Source organism: Oncorhynchus keta, chromosome 19 (genome assembly GCF_023373465.1).
Source record: "Oncorhynchus keta strain PuntledgeMale-10-30-2019 chromosome 19, Oket_V2, whole genome shotgun sequence".
Taxonomy (NCBI): Eukaryota; Metazoa; Chordata; class Actinopteri; order Salmoniformes; family Salmonidae; genus Oncorhynchus; species Oncorhynchus keta.
The window spans coordinates 14,468,116-14,476,888 of record NC_068439.1 but is presented as its reverse complement, the minus strand read 5'-3'; positions in this window follow the sequence as shown (position 1 = coordinate 14,476,888).

The following is an 8,773-nucleotide window of genomic DNA, read 5'->3' as shown; positions in this document are numbered from 1 at the left end:
CATCATTATGCTACCTACACCTTTTTTTCCCCCATCAGTATGCTACCTACATCTTATCCTCCCCCACCAGTATGCTATCTCCACCTTATCCTCCCCCGTCAGTATGCTACCTACACCTTATCCTCCCCATTAGTATTCTACTTCTACCTACACCTTATCCTCTCCATCAGTATGCTACCTCCACCGTATCCTCCCCCATCAGTATGCTATCTACACCTTATCCTCCCCCATCAGTATGCTACCTCCACCTTATCCCCTCCACCAGTATGCTACCAACACCTTATCCCCTCCACCAGTATGATACCAACACCTTATCCCCTCCACCAGTATGCTATCAACACCTTATCCCCTCCACCAGTATGCTACCAACACCTTATCCCCTCCACCAGTATGCTACCAACACCTTATCCCCTCCACCAGTATGATACCAACACCTTATCGCCTCCACCAGTATGCTACCAACACCTTATCCCCTCCACCAGTATGCTACCAACACCTTATCGCCTAAACCAGTATGCTACCAACACCTTATCCCCTCCACCAGTATGCTACCAACACCTTATCCCCTCCACCAGTATGCTACCAACACCTTATCCCCCCATCCTGCACCATCAGTATGCTATCCACCTTAATCACCTACTTATCCTCCCACCAGTATGATACCAACACCTTATCCCCTCCACCAGTATTCTATCTACACCTTATCCTCCCCATCAGTATGCTACCTACACCTTATCCTCCCCCATTAGTATTCTACTTCAACACCTTATCCTCTCCCATCAGTATGCTACCTACACCTTAGCCTCCCCCAACAGTATGCTACCTACACCTTATCTTCCCCCATCAGTATGCTACCTACACCTTATCATCCCACATCAGTATGCTATCTACACCTTATCCTACCCATCAGTATGCTACCTACACCTTATCCTCCCCCATTAGTATTCTACTTCTACCTACACCTTATCCTCCCCATCAGTATGCTACCTCCACCGTATCCTCCCCCATCAGTATGCTGCCAACACCATATCCCCTCCACCAGTATGCTACCTACATCTTATCCTCCCCCACCAGTATGCTATCTCCACCTTATCCTCCCCCGTCAGTATGCTACCTACACCTTATCCTCCCCCATTAGTATTCTGCTTCTACCTACACCTTATCCCCTCCACCAGTATGATACCAACACCTTATCCTCACCCACCAGTATGCTACCAACACCTTATCCCCCACCAGTATGCTACCAACACCTTATCCCCTCCACCAGTATGCTACCAACACCTTATCCCCTCCACCAGTATGCTACCAACACCTTATCCCCTCCACCAGTATGCTATCTACACCTTATCCCCCCCATCAGAATGTTAGCTGCACTGTATTCCCTCCATCAGTATGCTATCTACACCTTATCCTGCCCATCAGTATGCTATCTACACGTTATCCTCCCTCCCATCAGTATGCAACCTACACCTTATCCTCTCCCATCAGTATGCTATCTACTCCTTATCCTCCCCCATCATTATGCTACCAACACCTTATCCCCCCCATCAGTATGCTACTTCAACACCTTATCCCTCCACCAGTATGCTATCTACACCTTATCCCCCCCATCAGAATGTTAGCTGCACTGTATTCCCTCCATCAGTATGCTATCTACACCTTATCCTGCCCATCAGTATGCTATCTACACGTTATCCTCCCTCCCATCAGTATGCAACCTACACCTTATCCTCTCCCATCAGTATGCTATCTACTCCTTATCCTCCCCCATTAGTATGCTACCTTCACCTTATCCTCCCCCATTAGTATTCTACTTCTACCTACACCTTATCCTCTCCATCAGTATGCTACCTCCACCGTATCCTCTCCCATCAGTATGCTATCTACACCTTATCCATCCCATCAGTATGCTACCTCCACTGTATCCCCCCCATCAGTATGCTACCTCCACCGTATCCCCCCATCAGTATGCTATCTACACCTTATCCATCCCATCAGTATGCTACCTCCACCGTATCCCACCCATCAGTATGCTATCTACACCTTATCCTCCCCATCAGTATGCTATCTACACCTTATCCCCCCATCAGTATGCTACCTTCACCTTATCCTCCCCCATCAGTATGCTACCTTCACCTTATCCTCCCCCATTAGTATTCTACTTCTACCTACACCTTATCCTCTCCATCAGTATGCTACCTCCACCGTATCCCCCCCATCAGTATGCTACCTACATCTTATCCTCCCCATCAGTATGCTACCTCCACCGTATCCTCCCCATCAGTATGCTACCAACACCATATCCCTCCCCACCAGTATGCTACCTACATCTTATCCTCCCCCACCAGTATGCTATCTCCACCTTATCCTCCCCATTCAGTATGCTACCTACACCTTATCCTCCCCCATTAGTATTCTACTTCTACCTACACCTTATCCTCTCCATCAGTATGCTACCTACACCTCATCCTCTCCACCAGTATGCTACCAACACCTTATCCCCTCCACCAGTATGCTACCAACACCTTATCCCCACCACCAGTATGCTACCAACACCTTATCCCTCCACCAGTATGCTACCAACACCTTATCCCCACCACCAGTATGCTACCAACACCTTATCCCCACCACCAGTATGCTACCAACACCTTATCCCCTCCACCAGTATGCTACCAACACCTTATCCCCTCCACCAGTATGCTACCAACACCTTATCCCCTCCATCAGTATGCTATCTACACCTTCCCATCAGTATGCTACCTACACCTTATCCTCCCCATCAGTATGCTATCTACACCTTATCCACCCCATCAGTATGCTACCTCTACCGTATCCTCCCCCATCAGTATGCTATCTACACCTTATCCACCCCATCAGTATGCTACCTCCACCGTATCCTATCCCATCAGTATGCTATCTACACCTTTAACCTCCCCAACAGTTCGCTTCCAAAATGTGCATTGTGATCAAGAAAACCAGTGAGTGGTTTTGATTTTGTGTTTTATGTCATTAATCTATAAGGAGCCATACCGATTCTTAGTCATTTGAAAAGACTGAAAATTGTTCCTATTAGAAAAACACACAAGAGCAGACTTCAGATTATGCCAATATAAAAGAGTCCCACAATCAGTCCACGGCATTTCAGACACATTGCTAATGGGTTTCCAGTGGAGGAGAGAAAAATATTAAAATGAAGAAAGAGGCAATCGGAGCCAATCACAACCCTTCATTTTTTTTTTAAGATTCATGGCGGTTCCCTGAAATCCAATGTCTGTTAGTTTTTGTTCGTCCTCATTAAATCAACTTTGAATCTGTATGATACCCAGTGATGAAAAACAATGTACTTTTTGGGAGCCTGTGATTGACTTGATAGAGAATCAGTGTGGTCTTTATGGCAAATAGAAATCAAAACAGGATGGTGTTCAGAGATAGATTGGAGGGATTGAGTGGAGTTGAAGGATAGATTGGAGGGATTGAGTGGAGTTGAAGGATAGATTGGAGGGATTGAGTGGAGTTGAAGGATAGATTGGAGGGATTGAGTGGAGTTGAAGGATAGATTGGAGGGATTGAGTGGAGTTGAAGGATAGATTGGAGGGATTGAGTGGAGTTGAAGGATAGATTGGAGGGATTGAGTGGAGTTGAAGGATAGATTGGAGGGATTGAGTGGAGTTGAAGGATAGATTGGAGGGATTGAGTGGAGTTGAAGAATAGATAGGGATTGGAGGAAGGATAGATTGTTGGTGGAGTTGAAGGATAGATTGGAGGGATTGAGTGGAGTTGAAGGATAGATTGGAGGGATCGAGTGGAGTTGAAGGATTGAAGGGATTAAGTGGAGTTGAAGGATAGATTGGGGGATTGGAGTTGAATTAGATTGGAGGGATTGAGTAGTTGAAGGATAGATTGGAGGGATCGAGTGGAGTTGAAGGATAGATTGGAGGGATTGAGTGGAGTTGAAGGATAGATTGGAGGGATTGAGTGGAGTTGAAGGATAGATTGGAGGGATTGAGTGGAGTTGAAGGATAGATTGGAGGGATTGAGTGGAGTTGAAGGATAGATTGGAGGGATTGAGTGGAGTTGAAGGATAGATTGGAGGGATTGAGTGGAGTTGAAGGATAGATTGGAGGGATTGAGTGGAGTTGAAGGATAGATTGGAGGGATTGAGTGGAGTTGAAGGATAGATTGGAGGGATTGAGTGGGGTTGAAGGATGGAGTTGAGTGTAGTTGAAGGATAGATTGAGGGATTGAGTGGAAGGATTTGGAGGGATCAAGTGGAGTTGAAGGATAGATTGAAGGGATTGAGTGGAGTTGAAGGATAGATTGGAGGGATTGAGTGGAGATTTGGAGGATTGAGGAAGGATTGGAGGGATTGAGTTGAAGGATAGATTGGAGGGATTTGGAGGGATTGGAGTGAGTTGAAGGATAGATTGGAGGGATTGAGTGGAGTTGAAGGATAGATTGGAGGGATTGAGTGGAGTTGAAGGAGTTGAAGGATAGGATTTGGAGGGATTGAGTGGAGTTGAAGGATAGATTGAGGGATTGAGTGGAGTTGAAGGATAGATTGGAGGGATTGAGTGGAGTTGAAGGATAGATTGGAGGGATTGGAGTTGAAGGATTGAAGGATAGATTGGAGGGATTGAGTGGAGTTGAAGGATAGATTGGAGGGATTGAGTGGGGTTGAAGGATAGAGGGATTGGAGGGATTGGAGGGATTGAGTGGAGTTGAAGGATAGATTGGAGGGATCAAGTGGAGTTGAAGGATAGATTGAAGGGATTGAAGTTGGGATCGATTGGAGGGATTGAGTGGAGTTGAAGGATTGAAGATTGGAGGGATTGAGTGGAGTTGAAGGATAGATTGGAGGGATCGAGTGGAGTTGAAGGATAGATTGAAGGGATTGAGTGGAGTTGAAGGATAGATTGGAGGGATTGAGTGGAGTTGAAGGATGGGACCAAAAATAAACAAAATATGTGAAATATACTGTGTCTGTAAAATGTATATAGTATGTATAAGCTGGAAGTAGAAGCATTGTCCGTGGCATTGTCCGTTAGTTTCCTCCAACTAGGGGAAGGATGGTAGGGTTAGGGGAAAATAATAATGGAAAATATATATATTTTTAAATATATAAATATGCATTGCATTTCAAAAGTATTAAGGACTCTTCACTTTTTCCTGAATTTGTTACGTTACAGCCTTATTCTAAAATTGATTAAATGCTTTTTTTCTCCTATCAATCTACAAACCATACCCCATAACGACAAAGCAAAAACAGGTTTTGAGAAACGTTTGGAAATGTATGTATTTCATTTTTTAAGTATTCAGAACCTTTGCTATGAGAATCGAAATTGAGCTCAGGGGCTCAGGTGCATCCTGTTTCCATTGATAATCCTTGATATGTTACAACAACTTGATTGGAGTCCACCTGCGGTAAATACAATTGATTGAAGATGATTTGGAAAGGCGCACACCTGTCTATATAAGATCCCACAGCTGACAGTGCATGTCAGAGCAAAACCAAACCATGTGGTTAAAGGAATTGTCTGTACAGCTCTGAGACAGGATTGTGTCGAGGCACAGACCTGGGGAAGGGTACCAACACATGTCTACAGAATTGAAGGTCCCCAAGAACAAAGTGGCCTCCATTATTCTTAAATGTAAGAAGTGTGGAACCACCAAGACTCTTCCTAGAGCTAATAGCCTGGACAAACTGAGCAATCTGAGGAAAGGCCTTTGTCAGGGAGGTGACCAAGAACCCGATGGTCACTCTGACAGAGCTCCAGAGGTTCTCTGTGGAGATGTGAGAACCTTCCAGATGGACAACCATCACTGCAGCACTCCACCAATCAGGCCTTTATGGTAGAGTTGCCCGACGGAAGCCACTCCTCAGTAAAAGGCACATGACAGCCCGCTTTGAGTTTGCCAAAAGGCACCTAAAGGACTCTCAGACCATGTGAAACAATATTCTCTGGTCTGAAGAAAGCAAGATTGAACTCCTTGGCCTGAATGCCAAGCGTCATGTCTGGAGGAAACCTGGCACCAACACTACTTTCACGTTCGTTGTTGTACTCGGACCAACGTGCAGCGTGATCTGGGTTCCACATCTTTTTATTAAAGTAAGTGAACTGCACAACAAAACAATGCAGAAACAAGGAAACGTGACTACGTGGTGAACATGCACAAACACAAAATAATATCCCACAAACACAGGTGGGAAAAATGCTACCTAAATATGATCCGCAATTAGAGACAACAATACCAGCTGCCTCTAATTGGGAGTCATACAAATCACCAACATAGAAAAATTAAACTAGAACCCCACATAGAAATATAAAGCTAGAGTACCCCCTAGTTATGCCCTGACCTACTCCACCATAGAGAAACAAGGGCTCTCTATGGTCAGGCCGTGATAACTATGGTGAAGCATGGTGGTGGCAGCATCATGCTCTGGGGATATTTTTCAGCGGCAGCGACTCGGAGACTAGTCAGGATCGAGGGAAAGATGAATGGATCAAAGTACAGAGAGATCCTTGATGAAAACCTGCTCCATAGTGCCCAGGACCTCAGACTGGGGTGAAGGTTGATGTGGTAGCACAAACAAGGACTCTGAGGACACCTCCTTTACTGGATACGCACACACCTTCCCAACCGGCTCCGCCTCTTAAGTGGGAGCCAAACAACTGGTTAGATGGGATACTCCACGTTCAAGCACCGCTCCCAGATGAGGAAGAAGGCAAGTTATTGACAAAACAAGAACAAGCTAAATCAACAGTAGAATTTGATTGGGTCAACCTGGTGCAAGATTTGGGCTTAGAGGACGCAAAGACACTGTCACTAATGATAGTTTCGCAGTGGCATTTCACAGTGCCATTTTCACAGTGACAGCTTGCAGGATCTAAAAATGTGTCGGTGTGAGGTGTCAGTTTGGCATGTCACACTGACCCATTGCAGGAATAGCTATCAGCAGGATTAGAATGTGCCTCAGCGCTAAGGCTGACCTGGTCCCGCAAGATTATATAAGAAGAATGCCTGCATTAAGAGGGCGTGATAGTGCTACTTGACTTATCACTGACAGACAGCTTGTGATACTTCAACTATCATCAACCTAAAAGGTCATATCTGACTTTCATACTCTAGAACAATTTTGATTTCTGGATCTTGTAAAGAGACAACTACCCTGTACACTCCTATTGCCTACATAATCCACCCCGTAACTGGAGTAGATACACAGCATCAGTGTCACGCCTTGGTCATTGTATTTTGTGTTTTCGTCATATATTTGGTCAGGCCAGGGTGTGACATGGGTTTATATATTGTATTTTCGTATTGGGGTTTGTAGTATTTGGGATTGCGGCTGAGTAGGGGTGTTGTATAGGTTTGGCTGCCTGAGGCGGTTCTCAATCAGAGTCAGGTGATTCTCGTTGTCTCTGATTGGGAACCGTATTTAGGTAGCCGGGGTTTCACTGTGTATTTCGTGGGTGATTGTTCCTGTCTCTGTGTAGTTTCACCAGATAGGCTGTAATTAGGTTTCACGTTCCGTTTGTTGTTTTGTATTTTGTATATTTATTTCATGTATCACTTTTTCCATTCAAGTCATGAGTTACCACCACGCTGCATTTCGGTCCGACTCTCTTTCGACAAACGAAGAACGACGTTACAATCAGTGGAGATACGAAAGGTCTTGATCTCGACACAGCCTTTTAACAAGATTCAGCGAATCATAGTACAACTTCTAGTAGGAGAAACAGATACATATCTGACTTTCATACTCTAGAACAATTGTATCTCTTGACTTCTGATTTCTGAACGAGACATACCAAGACAACTACCCACTACACTCCTCTCGTTGAATATATCCACCTCTTAACCGGGGTAGATGAAGAGCATCGGGGGTGTTACAAGGGGACTTGATCTCAAACCGTTCTCTTCACTAATCAGTAAATCATAGCACAAACTTCTAGTAGGAGAAACAGATACTGAGTGATTGGATAAGCCTCTGGAGAAATTGTGAGTGGAAGAACATACTCTTTGGAGACCAACCAGGTCAACCTACGCTAAGGTAATTAACTGCCTGTTGTAATACATATATAAGGCATTAATGGTAGTAGTTTTGATGATGTTTGATGTTATAGATTAAAGTCCAGAAATAAACTATAATAACGTGTACAACTGTATGAATTGCAAACATTGAATAAAGAGTAGAAATTAGACCCAAAACCCTAGGGGAGAGAACGCCTCTGACACGCCCAATCTAGGGGAACAAGTCCACTAAAGACAATATGATGGTTTGGACAGAATAATCATTTTATTGTAATAGTAATACTCTATATAAATACTCAAGTAGTATTAGTCGACGGGCATAGACTGTAAATCGTAACCAAGTTATAGCTTTCGTGAGTCTAGATATAAGAGCATACGAAGGGAAAGTTAAGCAAGAGGTACTCTAAGTCTAATTCATATTATCTAAGACCCCTGTCACGTTCTGACCATAGTTCTTTTGTGTTTTCTTTGTTTAGTGTTGGTCAGGACGTGAGCTGAGTGGGCATTTTATGTTGGATGTCTAGTTAGTCTGTTTCTGTGTTTGGCCTGATATGGTTCTCAATCAGAGGCAGGTGTTTGTCGTTGTCTCTAATTGGGAACCATATTTAGGTAGCCTGTTTTGTCATTGTGGGTTGTGGGAGATTGTCTGTTAGTTACTTGTGTCAGCACAGTTCTTATTATAGCTTCACGGTCGTTATTTGTTTATTGGTTTTGTACAGTTTACTTAGTGTTTGTTGTCATC